This window comes from Strix aluco, chromosome 5 (assembly GCF_031877795.1).
Source record: "Strix aluco isolate bStrAlu1 chromosome 5, bStrAlu1.hap1, whole genome shotgun sequence".
Classification (NCBI taxonomy): domain Eukaryota; kingdom Metazoa; phylum Chordata; class Aves; order Strigiformes; family Strigidae; genus Strix; species Strix aluco.
The window spans coordinates 40971570-40992740 of NC_133935.1; the positions used below are offsets into that span (position 1 = coordinate 40971570).

At 38.3% G+C, this 21171-nt stretch overlaps 1 protein-coding gene across 2 annotated transcripts in view; it reads left to right on the forward strand.

The window, feature by feature from the left end:
• Positions 1–21171, forward strand: part of MGAT4C (MGAT4 family member C) — a 495362-nt gene that overhangs the window by 325534 nt on the left and 148657 nt on the right. Inside the window, exon 1 of one of the 2 annotated variants that reach the window (XM_074825420.1) lies at positions 2642–2665. The exons of the other annotated variant lie outside the window; for it this stretch is intronic. The gene's annotated coding sequence lies outside the window, so the exon portion shown is untranslated. Of the gene's footprint in view, positions 1–2641; positions 2666–21171 lie in introns of those variants that run through there. 2 annotated transcript variants of the gene reach the window in all.

Here is a 21171-nt window from a genome sequence, read left to right on the forward strand (position 1 = left end):
AATTGTCTTCCTACTACTGTATATGTAAAAGGTATGATTTAAATCCTACCATATTTTTTCTATTTCTAGTATAAATAATACTAATTTCAAACCAGTTATAACCTGTGTATGACAGCATGTGGAAGCGTGAAAAATGCTGTGTGACTTGATTAGGACCATGGAACTGCTGTTATCTACAGCTGTTACCTTTGCTCAGCCTGAATCTTCAAAGCCATCCATGTTTAAAAACACTGGTGATAGATAATTTTTGTTCTTAAAACAAGGAGCATATTCAAATTCATAATTTATCACTAATATTCATAAGTCATTAAATTTCAAAACATTCATTTATCATATATTACTGCAGAAAAAAAGTTTTTTTGTAAAGAAAATGTCAAAATTTACAGGCCATTTACTAAGAAGTATTGGCCACTAAAATTCCAAATTAGCATTTGTACTACCCTTTCTAATCAAATTTTCTACTAATATAAGTTACTACTTAGTTCATAAAGCATAAGCTCTGTATTATCACCGTAGATAACATAGTTTACAAACACTGAAGACTTTGTAAAAGTAAGGCACTCTATCATGAAAGACTATCTAACAGGTCATCTGTGAGTATCTCATCTGAGATACGCTCTGTTAAGGAATAAAGTGTAGTCTATGTAAGAATAGATAATGTGTAGAACTTTAATTCGTCATGGTAAGATTAACTAGATACGGGAAATCAGGGTATTTTTTCAGGCCAAATCAACCCATGTAATACAAGTTTGTCAACAATGTGTCTTTTTGGTCTAGACTATTTATAGCACTAAATATTCAGGAGACTATAACTTGTACATATGATACATCTAAGCATATTTTATCTCATCAACAACTGTTTTACTCATGACTCATATCTTCTTAGCAATTACTATGTTTTAACCTTTATCATTAATCATACAAAAGCAAAGCTGGCATTTCCATTGTCCAAATTCATCTTTTGTGATCTGTAATTCAGTTTTGTCACTTTGCATGGCAATGAAACCTTTTTTATACACATTTCCATCTGAACTCCCATTTCTTCTGAGCAGAAATAAATGAACAGAAGCTTTCATTTTGGCCTAAAGTAAGTTTTGACTAATAGGTTAGCCTCCAGATCCCCACACAGAACTGCTGTTTATTAAGTCCTCAGAATTTAATCTCCTGAGTCTCTATAACTTTCTGAAAGAACCACAAGGAAATGGCAGAGCTGTTTATCAAGTTTATTCTAGAAATCTTATGTTTCATGTCTTATATATTAAGCTAAAATGTGTTTGATTATATTTCATTTTTCCTGTTTGTTTGTTCTGGTGTGGTTGGTTCTTTGTTTTTTCTTTTTTCCCCAGAGAACAAACTGAGTAAGACAATTTTAAAAAATAATCCTTCTTTTTTTGTCTTGAGGGATTGCAGACCATAAATAAACTACTCGGTATATAATTTACTGTAAATAAATACTGAATCTGGTTCCTATCCATTGAAAGAAAAAATTAGTTACCATAGATGAAAAAAGATACAAATAAAACATGTGCTAGATAAGATTTTTTACATTTTTCCATAGAGCAATAGGACGTTTTGTCACTTAAAGATGAGAGATCAAAATACTCATTTATGGAAAAAGCAATTCTTTAAGCACTGGTTTGGAGTCATTTAAAAGTTCACGTGGTTTATGATATTGCTTGTAATACAGCAAAATACTTAGTGCCACTATATTTAGGACATCATATATTTGGCATTGTGTTTCATGCCTCATTTACTACAGAATGTTTGGGCTGCTACTTAGCATTAAAAGAATAAGTTTGCGTGTACATTTGTGCATCTCTTTACTTTTGCTGCTAGTTTTAAATACTTAAAAAGACACAATACTCAACCTGACATTGCAACAGTGCCATGTTCTTGAATTTACACCCTTTTTTCAGTCTGTACCTTTATTAATCTCACGCCTTAAGAGGCAATGTAAAATCATTTAAAAAGTGAGTTCTCCAAGTGCTGAATGCATTAACCTTTCCTTTAATACCTCTTCTGTACAATATTTTGATGATTACTGTCATTTAGTAAACAGATTATGAAAATGCAGTTACCTGAGGGTCTTGTTTAATAATTTAGGCGAATTAGGTATTAAAATTTTTTTAATTGCTACATTCAATGCTTAAGCAACAAGCACCTGCCACTCCTGGTCCCCAAAGCAGGAGCTTCTTGCAGGAGTCTCATTTCACCAAGAAAAAAAAAAAAAACGCAAACAAAAAGAAAGGGGAAAAAAAAGAAGACGACCCCAACTGTGTGCGTATCTATAATGATTAGAGAGACACATTTCAATTCGTGGCTGGCAGTTTAGGGTTAAGGCACGCTTCCAGGTGAGGGAAGCCAATGGGAGCCCGCCCGGTGGCTGTGTCTGACATCATCCTGCCCGGGAGCCCCCCGCGGGGCCGCGGCCGGGGCCGGGGCCGGGGCACCGGCAGCACCGGCAGCACCGGCACCGGCAGCAGCGGCACCGGCAGCAGCAGCTGCCGCCGCCGCACCAGCGCCGCTGCCGCCGTGATGGATGTTTACAGCTCTTCCTTGAGAGCCAATTACCTCGCTGTTGTGTGAGGCCCAGGGATCGCTCACGCTGCCTGCTCGCACACAGCGCTGCTGGATCGAGCTGAAGCAATTGTTTTCCCTGTGTCTGGTAAGAGTCTGGTCTGGTTTACCTTCTCTTTCAGAATAAAGGTGATGCGCCTAACCTGTGTGGGGAATTGTTTTCGTAGTTCAGAGGCTTACATGGCTGTAATATGTAATGAGTAGCTTTTACTGGCTAAAAAGAGATCCCTCAGAAAGGCAATGTTATAAAGGAAAACCAAATCTGCGTCTGGTAAACTCGACTTTACAGTATGGAAATAAATAGCCAGCTTTTTTTTTTGCTGCTGTTTAGGTGAATGAAAGAGTTATCAGGCTGACAAGACCATTGCACAGAATGATAATTTAATACCTGTATTTTTCCTTTCTTTTCCTTTAACACCTGTATTTTTCCTTTGTTGATGAACAAAGAAATGGGGAGATAAGAAGAGGGAATTTAACATTGTACAAACTTCAAAAAAATGTTCTGGAATACTTTTGCAGATATAAGTTGAAAAACGTGAAGATTAATACCAAGGTGTTCAAGTTTCCAGTTCTGGAATTAGTTATAGTTACTTTGTTCTGCTAATTTCCATAATTTAAAGTGATAAGAGTGAAAGATTAAAGGTGTTCAATGTACAATATGCTGGTAGCAAACCACCCAATGTAGGGTTTTTGTTTGTTTGTATGTTCCTTCTCTTTATGTTCTGTAGCTCCTATTAATGTCTCTAGCTATATGAGTGTATACATGGAGGCTAAAGAAGCGTTTATATTTTCTACATTGTTAGCAGCTTTGTGGTTTGCACAGAGGGAGGAGGGAGAAGGGAGGGATTCTGCTGTATAACTTCCTAATTTTGCAACAGAATAAGTACATTTAAAGCTTCTGAACTGGTGTGGATTTAAGAGATTAGAAGTGACACTGACATTGACAAATCAGATGCAATAAAGGATTTAATTGACTGAAGGAGTTCAGGGGCTACTGTATGAAGAATTCAATAACCAGTTTAACTAGTCAAGTAGTGTACCTAATAGGAAATAATAAATAGCAGGCTCCAGTTAATTTAAAAGCTTGATGACATTTATTTTATAGTGATTAGAATTCACTAAATACCTAGGCCACTTAAGAACTGTCTGCATTTATTTCAGCAAACCATGACTATACAGTACAAAGTTTTAAATAATGACATACGCAGTATTACATGGGCTTGCAAAATTGAGATATATTGTCATTCAATCTAGCCATGACTAGGTCTGCTCTAATCACTATCAGAAGAATAACAGTTATCTTCAGCTCAAACACCAGTTAAGACTGTAGGGTTTCTAAACTGTATTATACTTTTGAACTTTTTACTAGTCCAGTCCTGTCTATGCAGCTCCTGGTATTTACCATTGTTTATTCAGCTCTGGATATTAATTTGCCCAAACGATCCCAAGCTTCTATTAAATGCTATATATATATAATATTGATGGGGTTAGAACAATATTTTTTTTTTAAGGTGAAGCCTCCATTATGGTTTGTTGCTTTTTCTTTAGTAAAAGGCAGATATTAGAGTTCAAAGGTGAGATGACAGCAGCCTATAAGGGAGAGGAGTATTGGACGTGTTACTACTTTACCCTTCTTGCTTAAATCATTACTAAACTTAACTAAAATTTGTCTTATGCCAGCCTTAGAGCTATGCCTTCAATTTTATTTTTTTTTTAATTAAAAAGTCAAAGTATTTGAACCTCTGCCTCAGTTTTACATATCTACACATTGCGTAGATCCATGTCATTTATCAATGCTTCATCACTAGGCTTCATGGCATATCTCACAATGTTTCTGTTTCTACTTGGTTTAGCCAAAATTCACATATGAACGAATTATCTGTTATTTCTGCCAAAATACAAGATAATGGTTTTGACATACATTTAATGCTGATTTGCTACACACTCACAATGTTCTAATCCAAAATATTCAAAGACTGTTTTTAACATGAGTCCTTTTAAGTACTAATATACATTGCTTTATTAGATAGTAATCATGGACATAGGGAAGCCAAGGAAACTTAATGATATGATAATCCAAACAGATAGCAATCAACTTCTTATAGGAAATGAGACTTTCTAGTTTAGTTTAATCTTTCAAAAGGAAGAGAAATAATTTTGGGAAGACTGTTTTACAGGAAAAGTATGTGTGGGTTTTTTGCTTACTTTCAATCAGAAACTAAGTTTAGCCTAAAAAATTGAAGAAAACAATATTTCTTGGATAAAAATAGTGTTGCAACCTTTCTCTTTTCTTTAAAATAATAAAGGTAACTGTGATAATGCTTAGCACAGGGACTGTGCAGCAGATTGACTGTTGGCCTGGGAAAGATTCCTTCTTGTCCTGTGCTTGAATGACAGATTGTGTCCACAGAGCACACTCTGTGAAGTCCATATTACATTAATGGCCCACTGTATTAAAGGAAGAACTAGCATTAGGTTGCTTGATTGTAAGAACAGGTCATTTTGTTTGTCCAATTTTCTATGAATGAGTCAACTCATACATTTTCACAATGACATCGTGTGACAACTCTTACAATGAAGATTTGAGTCATTCCTCCTACACAAGATACTCCCTTCTTTTGTCAGATAATTTTGAGTGAAGTAACAAAAGGGGATTTTTTTTAATAAAAATTCAATGCATTTAAGATTTCTTAAAGAAAATAAAGGTTTCAGGCAGAAATATGATAAATACTTTGATTGCTGAAAAAGTATCCATATCACCAGTAGTAAAAATATGAACTAAAAATAATTATTCTTCCTCTATATCTAGCAAAGGAAAATTATGCTTAGAAAATACAAATTAAATTAGGATTGTAATAGCACATTTTCTTCTGTATCCAGTTTACAATAAGTACAGGAGACAGAGGAGTTCCTTCATGCACCAAGCTTTCATCCAAGGGTCATGGTTTTGGTTTATCTAGGATAGATTACAAGGACACTACTCAAGGAACTTCCAAATTATAAAAGCAGACACAAAACCTTGTGCTGCAACCATCCCCCTTGCCCATCACAGATGTTCTTTGTGTATAAGGGTGCCAGAGAAGGAGACTCGAGAGTCTCTTCTTTTCCTGTATCTTTTCTCTCCTTATATTCCGTTAAAACAAAAAAATAATCCTTTTCACCTATGGAATTATGAAGAGATACTCTTTTTTAGTTTTTGATTTCTCTGTTGGTAAAGTAAAAGGAGACAGAGATTACAAAGAATATTTCTATGTGGGAGATGTGAGATGCAGATCTGCATCCGTCCCTCCAAGTCATCGTTTTCCGTTGGAAGGAAATCCAGATGTACAGACGTGGAGACCACACCTTGGATGTACTACAGTAGGACACCTGTCTGGATGATGAAATGACCAGTAATGTAGATCACACTTCTGTCACAAAGTACAGACACTGACAACTGTTTTTCTGTTTTGTTTTCTGTTTTGTTTTGCTTTGTTTTGAATCTTAAATGAAGTCCAGTGAATGCCCTGATACACAATAGGGATTGTACTAAAAGAAGATCATGGGTCAAGGATTTATAACTTAGATTTTAAGGTAGTTTTGCAATCTCAGTTTAGATGTTTTGCCTACATATAGCGTGGTGCTTTTTGTTTCCATAACTGTGTATTTCTATGTGAGTGTGACACTGTGAGTGTGTAGAGTCAATCCTATGTGGTTTAGTGGGGTGATAATAGTTTTAACTAATTTCAGTGAGGAAGGTTCCTCTTATAATGTGTGAAGAGGCATCTCCAAAAAAGGATTCCTCTCATCCTTAAGATAATTATTTCAGATAGATGAGCTGAATCACTCTCTGGAGGGGTCAAATTCACTCCATATAGACAACCTACCTGAATACTTTCAATTATGTGTCTAACTTCCAAACTTTTAAATATGGTCTAATTAAGATCTTTTACGTTTTCTGAGTAGCAGTGAATCCCACTAAGTAACATAAATAATAAACAAACAAATAATTACATTCATTATTTGCTGCATGCTGGAGTCACAGTTATTTATTTCTGCAATAGATGGACTCTGGACTTCACCTCTGCAGTGGCAGCGGTGTTGACCAGAGCACAAGTCTTCATTGGCAGTCAGGAAACATAAAGTTTTCAGAAATGTAGATCCATGGCTGGCAATAGGGGGAAGCATGCTTCATCTTTTACATTCATTCAAACATTGTCTCCCTTGCTTAAAACTCTTCTTATTCCTATCCCTGATCATTTGTTTACCTGCTCCCAGAATCATTGGAGACTCTAGCTATTGCTCATATGTGCTGCATATTTTCAGAGTATTACAAGTTGACTAAATTTGGTTGGAATTTTCTTCCTGAAAGACAGAGATAGAACACACATTGTTTCTCCTGCCAGTCTTCAAGTCCCTGCACTGACATTAGGGACACCTCAGACATTCAAAGTATTGAGCGTGGACAAAGAAATGTCACTTCTCTAGTCTCATTCTTTGACAACAGCATGAGGTATCTAATATCTATAATTTCAAGACAAATGGTCACTGTCCATAATGGTAAACAGGAATTTTTAAACAGGGACATTGGGCTGTCAGCCTCTCCTTCCAGTTATAAATCCATCCTTTTGGATTAGCCTCTATGCAGGAGTTCTTAAGCAATCTTCTGAATAGTATGATAGTGCTGTGGTTAAACCCCAGCCAGCAATTAAGCACCACACAACTGCTTACTCACTCCTTCCTGCAGTGGCATTGGAGGAAAGAATAGGAAAAAAAAAAGTAAAACTCATGGGTTGAGATAAAAGGCAGTTTAATAGGACATAAAAGGAAGCGAAAATAATAATAATAATGATAATAATAGAATATACAAAACAAGTGATGCACAATACAGTTGCTAACCACCTGATGACTGATGCCCAACCAATACAATTGCTCACCACCCATTGACCAATCCCCAAGTTGCAGTGCCCCCCCCGCTAACTCCACCCAGTTTATATGATATATAGATGTATAGATGATCTTTAATCACAAAATCACAGAATCGTCTAGGTTGGAAAAGACCTTGAAGATCACCTAGTCCAACCATTAACCTAACATTGACAGTTCCCAACTACACCATATCCCTAAGCGCTATGTCGACCCTACTCTTAAACACCTCCAGGGATGGGGACTCCACCACCTCCCTGGGCAGCCCATTCCAATGCCTAACAACCCGTTCTGTAAAGAAATGCTTCCTAATATCTAGTCTAAACCTTCCCTGGTGCAACTTGAAGCCATTACCGCTTGTCCTATCGTTTGTTACTTCGTTAAAGAAACTCATCCCCAGCTCTCGGCAACCTCCTTTCAGGTAGTTGTAGAGGGCGATGAGGTCTCCCCTCAGCCTCCTCTTCTCCAGACTAAACGATCCCAGTTCTCTCAGCCGTTCCTCATACGACATGTGCTCCAGACCCTTCACCAGCTTCATTGCCCTTCTTTGGACACGCTTGAGTAATTCAATGTCCCTTTTGTAGTGAGGGGCCCAAAACTGAACACAGTCATCGAGGTGCGGCCTCACCAGTGCTGAGTACAGGGGTAAGATCACTTCCCTGTCCCTGCTGGCCACGCTATTTCTGATACAGGCCAGGATACCATTGGCCTTCTTGGCCACCTGGGCACACTGCTGGCTCATGTCCAGCCGGCTGTCAATCAACACCCCCAGGTCCCTCTCTGACTGGCAGCTCTCCAGCCACTCCTCCCCAAGCCTGTAGCGCTGCTGGGGGTTGTTGTGGCCAAAGTGCAGCACCCGGTATTTGGCCTTATTGAAACTCCTACAGTTGGCCTGAGCCCATCGCTCCAGCCTGTCCAGATCTCTCTGCAGAGCCTCCCTACCCTCGAGCAGATCAACACTCCCACCCAACTTGGTGTCGTCTACAAACATACTGAGGGTGCACTCGATCCCCTCATCTAGATCATCAATAAAGATGTTAAACAGGAGTGGCCCCAAAACCAAGCCCTGGGGGACACCACTCGTGACCGGCCGCCAACCGGATTTAACTCCATTCACCACAACTCTTTGGGCCCGGCCATCCAGTCAGTTCTTTACCCAGCAAAGCGTGTGCCCATCCAAGCCTCGAGCAGCCGGTTTCTCCAGGAGAATGCTGTGGGAAACAGTGTCAAAGGCCTTACTAAGGTCAAGGTAGACAACATCCACAGCCCCTTCCAACCCAACCCATTCTATTCTGTGATTCTGTATACTGGGCATGATGTCTTATGGTGTAGAATACCCCTTTGGCTCGTTTGGGTCAGCTGTCCTGGCTGTACCCCCTCCCAGCTTCTTGTGCACCCCCAGCCTCCACTGGCAGGGCAGTGTGAAAAGCTGAAAAGACCTTGACTTAGTATAAACACTGCTTAGCAACAGCTAAAATCATCTGTGTGTTATCAACATTATTCTCACACTAAATCCAAAACACAGCACTATACCAGCTACTAGGAAGAAGATTAACTTTATTCCAGGTGAAACCTGGATGGGTAGTTTACTCTGCCCCTATGCATAAAACAGCCCAGAAAATTTAATCCAACAAATCCTTCATCAGGGCCATGATTTTGGTTAAAAGAGTTTGTTGAAGTTTAAAAAATGCAGACACATAAAATAGTAAGTATATATCAAAATTGTGCTATTCCTTATAAATCCAGACATGAAGGTGGAAATTACTGGATCCAACGTATTGCTATTTTGCTTATTAACTATCAGCATCAATCTTTTTGTAAACTTTGGATTTTAGGATTTCGACTTTCTTAGTGTGCTACATAATTGAGAAGTAAATGATTACAATGGATAAACAGAAGGCAGAAGTGTACTTTCAACATAGACAAATTAGAAAACAATGTGAAAATACTTCTCTTCGCCTGTTCCCTGGTTTATAAAGTTAACAATTAAATAAAATATTGTGGTCAATTTTTCAAAGAGTAAGAAGAGTTACTACTTCCTGAATAAAACATAATCTAAATAATCTATTACAATCTATCATATAATAATATTACATTATCACTCACAAATGGCTTTCATAGTTGCCAAGCTGTACTCATCCACATCTGATGGTCCCCATTAATTTTTAACAATCGTCCTGTCACCAGATCAGTGAGCTGTAGAAAATACTGTGGAGATGTCACATTCCTTGATGATTGCAGTTAATGCTGCTGCCCCTCTGAATCAGCATGAAACGTAGACACTTTTATGACTGAATCTGCAATCTGGGATTTGATCATGCTATTTATAGTATTGTTAATGGTCTGTAGCACTGACAAGGGGAGTGTTGAAGTCGTTCTGTGTTACCCTTGTTTTCAGTTGTAAAGGCAGAACAGACATCTGGATCCTACATATCAGTAACTATATAGACAATAGTAGCACAAAGAGGTCATGACTTTCACTGGTGAAAGATTTTAATAAGTTTGATTTTTTTAATGTCTGTGGATTTCTTTACCAATATTCTTTCTGAGAAAAGGGGACAAATTATTTTGATCTGCTTTCTAGAAAGTCAGTTGCAGTCACATGGCAAAAGAAAAGGAGGTTTAGTGACATCTCAAAAAAGTAAAGTTGAACTAAAGAGGAAACAGCTGTACATGGGTTTTAAACAAAGGAATTCAAGTTAGAAAATGCCCTATCTTTATTCTTCTCTGAAAGAGTATCTGAATCTTGCCATGCCCAATATCCCCAAAATTATCAAGAAGTCTATTTAATGCCACTGTCCTCGTGATTGCTGTTCTAACCGATGTGTAAAGAACAGTAAGAATTACAGCATCTTGCTTCATTATTTCATCTTATAATTCTCATAGAACCATGGGGAGGAAAAAGAAAACAGCAACAACTAAGTGTATTAATGATCCTTAGAAACACTCCTTGATTTCCTGTGGGTTTATGTCCCTTAATTAATTAACTTTTTAAGTGATTTATGCTAAGAGTTTTTGTTATCTCTCCATATGCTTGTAAAATTAAGCCATTCTTCTCCCTGCAGGACTAACAAGAGCTGGCTTGTGCCAACTAGTTAGAATCAAGTACCATCACTAACATACCAGGAGAGCTGTGGTTTCTCACTGTCTCTCAGCTTCCTCCAGCATAGGGCACAGGTAGTAAGAGATGGGTTACTCTGTTCTGCAATAATGGGCACTAGAGAATTGTCCCCAAGATGTCTAACTTTGTTGTCTACTACTACATTCAAATGTTATTATATAGAGATGAAGAGTAAACCAATTTTCTCAAGAAAACGGTGGGATTGTGTTTTAATGTACAGACACTAGAACTGTATTGCTATAGCTCTGAGAACTTTCATCAGCTGAGGATATCACTGGAGAATGTGTCTGCCCTCTTCCATGGGGGTGCCAGGAAGGAGCTGAAAATTTGCAGTTTTTAGAACAGCAGTATAGAATGAATCACAGAGGTGGTACATTTTACGGACACTGTGTTACAAGGACACAGTCTGTAAAATATGTCCAGAAACACACTAAGCATTTCATGTGCAATTATACCTTAGTATATCTTACGAAATTTTACAGTTAATTTTTCTTATCTTCTAATTTAGCTTTCATGAATATGATTTAGTAAGACACTGAAGTAGCCTCTCTATCAAATTCTTTTCTATGGGTCCTCAGAAGTAACAGTATTTCACTGAAATCTTTCCAGAACAGGTAAAACTTCTGAAGGCTATAGTTCTCTAAAAAGATTAATTTCCTTCCTTGGTTTAACCAAAAATTTCTAAAAGCTAAATGTTTCATTCCCAGTTGGGTAATTGTTTCTTCCTGGTATCTGTCTGAGACCTTTAAGTTGCTTCTAAATTAGAAGTAGACAAGAGAATAAGCAGACCTAAATCCTCAGTGGGCTTGTTAACTTCCTTCCTGTGACAGAGAGAGGAAGTATCAGTTGCTTACACACTTGCAGTGAATTCCCTCTTGGGCCTTGCAGTGTTTCACATTGGTGCTGCAGCAGGTTCTCTGAGCTCCAGGAGAGCTACACTAAGAGAACTGTTGAGACCGACTTTGCTAAGAGTTTCAGAAATTCAAGAATCACAAAGGACTGTGAAAGATAATTATAATATCATTGATATGAGCAACCATACTTAATCATACAGATAATAGGAGGTAATTGACTAGGTCCCACCTGCTCCATGTTTCCAGATACATTCAGAGACTAAAAAATCTGCATTTGCACCAGAATCACACTTACTTTCAGGACAGCCTTACTCATTTTCAGTTATTTAGTTGCATTAGCAAGCTTACTTTTAATGTGGCTTTTTATTAAGTATTCCATTTCCAAGAAAGGATTGATCCTTTTTTTTTGGGGGGGGGGGGGGGGGGAGGGGGGAGGGGTGTGTGTGTCACATATAGGATGTTCTATAGTACATTCCAGGGTCCATACTGCATTTGAGGTAAAAGCTTTTAAGGAGCTCCTTTCCTGATGATAGGAATCTTGACATTAAATCATACATTAAACACCTGAGTTCTAGACAATCCTCAGTCTGAAGGAGTTGAAACCTATGTTGTCTTTACAGGATCATCTCACAAACACTGAGCAGCAGACACAGGGGAAGAACAGGGCTCTTCCCACCCAGCCAGTTGAATCTGGGACACTGCAACCACAGGAATATAGGCATGCTTGCTATGTAGGAATCAAATAGCGTTGTAGCTTTGTAGTACTCTGATGAATGATGGATTGTTTTTGAATTTTATCCAGTGACTATTTAATACAACATATACAGAGAATTCAGAGAGTTGGCTGCAGAACCAGGGCAATTATGTTTCAAAGAACATACTGCAGAGCAGATGCATTCCCTGGTGCACACCATAGGCTTTGTGTATGCATTATGACCATGTTCTCTTTTCACTTTGGGATGAGAACCCCAGACCTCTACATCTCTCATTCCTCTCTGAAAGAAAGACCAGGTGTCACTGTGTGCACCAGTGGCTATTCTGATCTGGATGACTGGGAACTAGGACAGTGATGCAAAGCACGGACTGTATCTGCCCCACAGGTAGACATGGTGCTTTTTGTAGACAGCCTGATGTGGGTCTGTGCTCAGCATATAAATTTCCATGACAATCACTCAAAGACACTTAACTGAAACATAGATAATTGTCGTTGCTCACTAATCACCTGTATTTAATACTTAAACTTACTGACTAAAATAAGCAGTCTGAACTTGACTTTATACACTATGAAAAATGTTACTGTGAGAGCATATTAATCCTCCTCATCGTTTTAATGCTTTGATGACACTTTTAAAGTATTTGCTTAAATCACGAAAATATGCTTTTAATAGTGTATTTGGCATCAAGTTCTCCTACACTATTCTGTCTTCTTTACCTGTATGTCTACTTTACTACTCCTTAGATCTTAAAATCAATTAATTAAGTTATTCTATGAAGGACAGAGTAAATGAAGACAGTTTGAAGATATTTGCTGTGGTGTCTTTCTGTTGGTAAAGATTTGCGATTACACTAATCATCTGCAGACTGGGACGGGACAGGCTTTTGGCACACAGGAAAGACCATGAGTTCTCATACATTTCCTTAAGTGACTATTGTAAGAGAAAAGCCTGTAAGTCCTTGCTAAATGCAAAGATGTCCTAAAAGGTATTTGTCTCTTCAGAAAGAGAAATTGTCTGGGGATATACTAATGGGAATGCTTTCTAAAGTGATGATATTTTTCTGTAGTCAGGTTTTTGGGTACAAACAAATTGGTGCCTGGTGTATGAGGAAAAAAAAATTTTCCTTTTGCTTCACCCAACTTCACCCTTTTTAAAGTTACAGACTATGAAAGGTAATGTCCTGTGTCTCCAATATGAAACCACTTTTGCCCTCTGACTCGTGTTGCTCTGGCCAGTGTCAGTGCACGTGTTTCCTGAGTATCTGTGGCCCTGCACTCTTGTAGCCAAATTTGGTTACTTTAGAGTCTCATATTCTTAAGAATTATAGAGCTCAATTTTTAACTCTTTTTAACTTTTCATTTTAACTTTTATTTTTTAACTCCTTTTTAACTCTTCATTGGTTTCCTGTACAGGTTTTGTATTGACTAAAAGCCCATTTCCAGCCCAGGAAGCCAATTGTATCCTGGGTTACATCAAAAGAAGCATGGCCAGCAGGTTGAGGGAAGTTATTCTCCCTCTCTGCTCTGGTGAGATCCCACCTGGTGTACTGTATTCAGCTCTGGGGTTCCCAGCACAAGGAAGGCATGGACCTGTTGGAGCAGGTCCAGAGAAGGGCCACAAGAATGATCAGAGGTCTAGAACATCCTGGAACACAGGGTAAGAGAGTTGGGGTTGTTCAGCCTGGAGATGAAAAGCCCTAAGGGAGACCTTATTGCAGCCTTTCAATACTGAAAGGGGACTTAGGAGAAATATGGACAGAGACTTTTTTACCAAGGCCTTTAGTGATAGGACATGGGGTAACATTTTTAAACTGAAAGAGAATAGATTTAGTTTGGACATAAGAAAGAAATTCTTTATGATGAGGGTGGTGAGACACTGAAACAGGTTGCCCAGGGAAGCTGTGGATGCCCCATATCTCTGGAAGTGTTCAAGGCCAGGTTGGACGGGGCTTTGATCAGCCTGATCTACTGAAAGATGTCTCTGCTTATGGCAGGGGGTTTGGACTAGATGATCTTTAAAGAGTCCTTCCAACCCAAACCACTGTATGATTCTGTAATTCTATTGAGTGTTTCTACCTTCACCAATGAAAGCCCCTTGGATTAAGGAGACAGGCTCTGAGACTAATGGTTTTAAAATGACATCTTTTAATGAGCCATGACAAAAATACATGCAAATTAAAAAAAATAATGGCTCTTCCACACATTCAACAGTATTAACAAATTATTGCAAGATACTTAATTGATTACATAATGATGATTACAATGTTTACCTAAAATATCAGCATGGCAGGAAGGACTGTATGTCCTCAGCAATGGTGAGGCCACACCTGGGGTACTGTGTGCAGTTCTAGGCTCCTCAGTATGAGACGTGAACTTACTGGAGAAAGTCCAACAAATGGCCACAAGAATAATTAAGGGACTGGAACATCTCTCCTGTGAGGAAAGGTTGAGAGAGCTGGGACTGTTCAGCCTGGAGAAGAGAAGGCACAGGGGAAGTCTCATCAATATGTATAAGTACCCGAAGGGAGGGTTGCAAAGAGGACAGAGCCAGGCTCTTCTTTGGTGCCCAGTGACAGGACCAGAGGCAATGGGCACAAACTGAAACACAAGGAGGTTCCTTCTGAACAACAGGAAACACTTTTTTAATGTGAGGGTGACTGAGGACTGGCAGAGGCTGCCCAGAGCAGCTGTGGATCTCCCTCCTTGGACATAATAAAAAAACATCCGGACATGGTCCCGGGCAACCAGCTTCAAGCAGCCTGGCTTGAGCAGGGTGGTTGGACCTCCAGGGGTCCCTTCCAACCTCAATTGTTATGTGATTCTGTGATCCTTAATCTTTTGAGGACCTGTCAGAACCACTGTTATTTTTTTGCTTTGGCCAAACAGATTAGAAAAATAATAAAAATTCTTGAGAGTAAAGAATGCTTAAGACTGATAGAATTTCTGGGCAGCGTCTCAAAACTACACAGCTTTGAGCTCTGTGGTGTGCCTCCTGCACCTGTACAGAGCCCATTGATTTTGTGGACATAAATACTCAGATTTAATAGGAATGGCTAGATGGATCAGCGGCAACATGTGAGAGGGGATACTCTTTCCCTGATCATTTAGATCAGAGACATCGCTTGCACACCCAGTGCTTCTTTTATGGCCTGGGATTCCCGATGTTTAGATTTCACCAGAGGACGTATCCATATGCAGCCTTGAAGTGCTGCTTATGACATATTGACTAATTTAGTCAGCAAAATTTTAGGTTCACTGATACGCAACTGAACATTCTTATTGTGATCCGCAATCACTCAGAGCCAAGAGGTTTGACAGACATCTGTTTCATTCAGTACTTGTGCTCTGAGCAGCACTGTGTAAGTCAAACCTTTGTCTTGCACAATGACTGACTGCAAATCAATCACACCAGCACTTTTTAAATTTATGGTTCACCTACCCTTTTCTTATTTTCTTCACATTTTCTAAAACCTCACTCTCTCTAATAGAAGTAGTCCATTAAAAATGCAGAAAACAGTTAAAAAGAACAGGACAATGACTGGTAAATATTGTTTATTTTCTTGACTGCAACTTAATTTAAACATTAATGAGGCATTGTAACAGTAAATACAATATTGTATGTTTTATAATAAAGAGATACTATGAATGAGACCTTGATAGAACTTAGTGAAAGAAAAATAAGGGTGATGCTGTTATTGCTGCTTACTTTTTTCATTCTGATTTGGTTTGGTAAAGATTAGTGAGGTAATTCAGACAGCCTTGGAAGAGTTTTGTTGATGTTTCTTTCCAGTTCAGTGCTAGATCACACAGGTGACAGTTCTTCGGTGGTCCAATAAGGACCAACTTTAGTAATATGGATACGTATTTTTGTAGCATGCACTGCCTACTTTTGCAGCAGCAAGATTTGATAGGATTTATGAGATATTAAATGAAATCTTATGATTGACTTCCAATTTCATCACAAGTATCATTACAATATAGCTTCAGGTTTACAAAAATAATTTGTTCATCTGCAAATACAGCCTATATAATGCTAATTTTGTGCTAATGTGGATTTCCAACTGTGTAAAGCAGAAATGTAGGTAAATTCAATTTAACATGCCCAGAGGCACAGACTTACATACTTCTTTCTGAAACTAATCAGTTATTCATTCATGAATCTCATTTTTCAGTCATCTCTACATACTTTACACTTCAACCTTTACACCATCTTACCTTTTAAAAGTCAGTATTCAGTTATGAACAGTGAAAAACATTTAATTGTTATCTAAGATACCCCAAATAAGCTTTTTGTAGTTCATTTTCCCCCTCAAAGAACACCTCTGTTTTCCAAAGAGAGTATTACTTGGCTGCTTTTTGTGACAAATGCTCACTCCCTTCCCCACCTCCTAATATTTTTTTGAACTTTTTACCTAGTTTAATAGAGAAAGCCAAAGTTTAGATAAGAACACTTCAAGTTTTCCGAAAAGTAATTGCAGGAGTCAGAGATTCTGAAAGAAAGGCAGGAAAACCTCTATCATTGCACGTTGTCTGGCAGAAGCCAGCTGCCCAATTAGCACATGCAGACTGGCTGGTGAGGTGGTTTTCCTAAAGTTTCAATCTGTCTCATGTTTAGCAGTGATGTCGCAAGTATCCACTTCATGTGGAGATGACCTAGGAAAGAAAAGATACACATCTACAGGAAAGTTTCTTCATCAGTTCTGTGCAGAGAACAATTTTTTTCCTGCTAAGCCTTTCAGTGAGAATAGATCTTTTCCCCTGTGCTGACAGGTTTCCACTAATCCGTGATTAGTCTAAGCATACTTCTTTCCACTTGCATTTCTTGACCAATGTTTTATTACTGCTCGTTCCTATTTTCCTCCTCTTTTCCTCCTCTTTTCCTCCCTTCCTCGCTCCTCCCTCCCTTCCCTTCCTCCTCCCTTCCTCCTCAACTTTTCTGTTTACCACTGTATCTCCTACTGGGTCATATTTGTCCCTATTCCTTCTCTCCTATCTGGTGATCATATCTTTAGGTTATTCCAGTGTTTCTCAGCTGGCAGCACGTGGACCACAAGTGGTTCACAGATGCCAGAAAGTGGTATATAAGATGCTGCGTTGTTTTTTAATCATCAGACACATTCACACACAGAGATTCAAGTAAAGAAACAAACCAGAGAAGATTATAAACCTAGTTTCCAGTGTGTATTGTGTGTCATTTGTTGATTGTTGTTTTATCTGTGTAGAATTCCCATTGAGGATCCTGTTTGATCTGCAGTTACAGACACTTTTTTTTTTTTATCTTGTGTGCTAGCACAGTTTTTCAGTGCACAAAATAAACATAGTTTTCACTTGTACTGTGACAATCTAGAGCATTCAGGGTGAGTTTCTAATATTCCCTCTATGTTCCTCCTACAAAAAAATGTAATATAACACAGACTCACCTGTGGATCCTGGCTGTATGTTTGAAATGGCTAGGGCTCAGGTATTAATATTTGGATTGAAATTTTTCAATGAGATCTGCTTCATTTGATCCATTTTTTTATTTTAGTACTTCAGTTGCATTATGGTCTTCGCAGGATGTGAGAAATCAGGTATGTCTATGTAGTACTGTTCCTGCTATGCTACAAGGTAAGCAAAAGCCTTGTGGTTTTCTGAGTACTGGGTAATAATTTCTTCCATAAGGTAGTTACAACAGTCAATACTTAACTATCCCAACATGGGCATTTGGCTTTTGGGTTCAGCTGGTCCTCATCGTGTTCTCTTGCAATGCTACAAGGAGAATGAGCTCATGTCTTCTTGCAGTGCATCCTGTTAGAGAAAATCTTCAAGCTAGGAAGCAATAGATAACAGAGTATATCTTCAAGAACATGTATTCTGCAGATTCTTACATGTATTGTATTTGTATTCCCAATTAGTCTGGCAATTCCTTTTGTTCATTTTATTATTATTTAGTAAACATATGCTGGTTTGAGGTTATTTTCTCTTGCAGTTTGTAAGTGTTGAGGTGTTATATATTGATAACATTGATTAACGCATTTTGTGTAGCTTAAAAATAGAATGAAGAGTTTTGCCTGTAATATACCCAAAATTGTACCTTGTCCATTTCCAAATGAATGTTTAGTATACAGCTTAATCCTTTAATCTGTTACTGAAAGTTTCTCAAAAAATAAATCATTGCTGTGAAGTTTATTCAGAGATATTCCATGTGAAATTCATACTTGCTCTAAAAAACCATGCTTACATGATCCATGATGCTCTTACAACTGGAAATTACTGCATTTAATGAATATATAAAATATGGTAAATAATTCTGAGCTTCTTATTCACTTTAAAGGAATCATATTTTTATTTGAAAAATATTAAATATTATATATATGTGTATATTGTTCTAAGACAAGAAGAGAACTAAATACATCATTCCAGAAAAATATTTGGTCTACAAAGACAGTGGTTAAAGAAACCTGAGTCAGTGGTGCTCAGGTGTTTTAAGTGAAGCTGTCTCGCTGACAGACTCCAAAAAACCAGTGTGATTTTGTTGAGACAAGTGCTACATAATCTGTATGAATTTTCAGTCAGCTTTATTGTTTTGTAGACATGAGGTTGGTTTTTTCTTTTCTGAAATAAATTTTCTTACATTCAAATTACATACCTTCTTTCCCATAAGTGCATGAAGACACAGAATTTTGTCAATTAAAAGCTTCTCATCATGCAAGGAATCTCTGCTTCTGAACTAATTCTAATGTAACACGGTTTTTTTCTATGCATGTTAATATATTGTCATGAGATTTAATTACTGACCTCTGTCCAGAGATCCAATAAGATATGTATGCAAAAAGGAAAGAGATGAGTGCAGATTGACAGACATAAGAGATTTATTCATTTTTTCTTTATGAGTGGGTGTTTCATTTATGAGCAGGTTGTGGGGTGCAACATTATGTAATGCAGCGTAATATAAAAGGGAAGCTCTTCACAGAAGGGCTGAAATCTTGAATTTGTTAGGAGAAAATATGTCATGCCAGATCCAACAGCCTGAGAGAGGTGAGGCTGCTGCTGCTGCATGTGTTATCTCTCAGCTTAGCAACGATTTTCTCTGTAAAACTAAACCAAGGTAGTTCAGCTATGCTGCACTGAACTAATCCTTGGATCTCAGACAGCTGAACAACTGGGAGGCAGATTACAGGTTTTCACTAGTGTCCTAGTTTTGGCTGGATTAGAGTTAATTTTCTTTTAGTAGCTGGTACAGTGTTTTTTGGATTTAGTGTGGGAATAATGCTGATAACACATCGATGTTGCTAAGTAGCTCTTATCCTAAGTTAAGGATGTTTTCAGTTTCCCATGCTCTGACAGCAAGCAGGTGCGTAAGAAGTTGGGAGGGAGCTTGGCCAGGACAGCTGACCTGAACTAGCTAAAGGGATGTTCCATACCATAGAATGTCATGCCCAATATACAAACTGGGGGGAGTTGACTGGGAACGGCAGGTCACTTCTCAGGGACTGTCTGGGTATCGGTCAGGAGATGGTAAGCAGTTGCATTGTATATCACTTGTTTGGTTTTTTCCTCTGCTTTTATTTCTATTTGTTATATTCCTTTTCATTACAATTATTATTATCAATATTATTGTTACAGTTATATTTAGTTTAGTTATTAAGCTGTCCTCAACCCATGCGTTTTACTTTTTTTTTTTTTTCCTATTCTCCACATCCCACTGGGCAGGGAGGAGTGGGTCAATAGCTGTGTGGTGCTTAGTTGTTGGCTGGGCATAAACCACAACAGCTGGGTACAAGGCCAGGTGACCACAGTCATACTTACAAAATGATAAATTATTAAATTAAGAATTAATTGTTAATTAATAAATTCAGATTCTTAGTAGATCAAAAAGCTGCTAAGGAATGGCAGATACTGGAGATGCAAGCAGCACCATAAAATCACTGCAGGAAGCCAGATCCCCAGCAGCAAACCAAAGATCCTGACCGAAGCAGTGAACTTAACTCAGCATTTGGTATGGCAGCATACTGCTCAAATACACAATGCACGTGTTCAGCTAAGGACAGGGTTATTTTCTTCATCTTCTAAGGAAAAAGATAGGTTCATGTTGCTGCTGCACAAGGGACCAGGAAATTTGTAAGTATGTTTTTGAGCCCATAGAAGTACTCTAAGTTGCCTTTTAGCTGCATACCAAATATTTCACTATATACTGAAGTTTTAGTCCAATAATTATAAACAATCATGTAAGAGGGAATACCCAGGCCTACAGGTTTTTTCATGCAATGGTTACAAAGTTTGAAGTCTAGAAAAGCAGCTCAAAACATTTTACCAGTTTTAACCAAGATAATTTTACTGATTGAGAATGCTACCACAAACTGAAAAATAAAAAGATTAATGTAGAATGTGTGGAGAGATGAAGCATATGGTAGACACTGGTAGTTAAATTAGTGTATTGTACCTGAGTTTAGGATAAGAAGGTTAGTTGTATCAGCTGTAGGCGTGACAAAAGAATACTTTTTTTTAGGATGCTTTGTCTCCTCCATGACCTTTAAAGATTTACCTTCACTCAGGGGTGAATAGTGGGGTCAGCGTTCAATGCTTTTATTAATAACCTGAAAGATGAGAAAGATGAAGCGCACTCTCAGCAGGTTCATGAGTGGTGCCAAATTACAGAGTGGTGGATACACTGAAGAGTAGGGCTGCTATTTCAGAGGAACTTCCAACAGGCTGGACAAAGGGAATGACAGGAACAATGTAAAGTTCAACAAAAGCAAATATATCTTCTGCATCTGAGATGAAGTAGTCTGATTGAACAGAGCAGGCTGGAACCTGACTGTGTAGAGAGCAGTCTTACAGAAAAAGACATGGTGGGCAAGAAGTGGAAGGTGAGCAACTAGGATTCTCAGCAGCAAAGGTGACTGCCTGCAACGTGGGCTGCTTTGGCAAGCACCCTGACAGCAGGTCCAGGGAGGTGAACCTTACCCTCGCTTTGGCACTTGGGAGATCTCATCTGGAGGACTGTGTCCAGTTTTGGG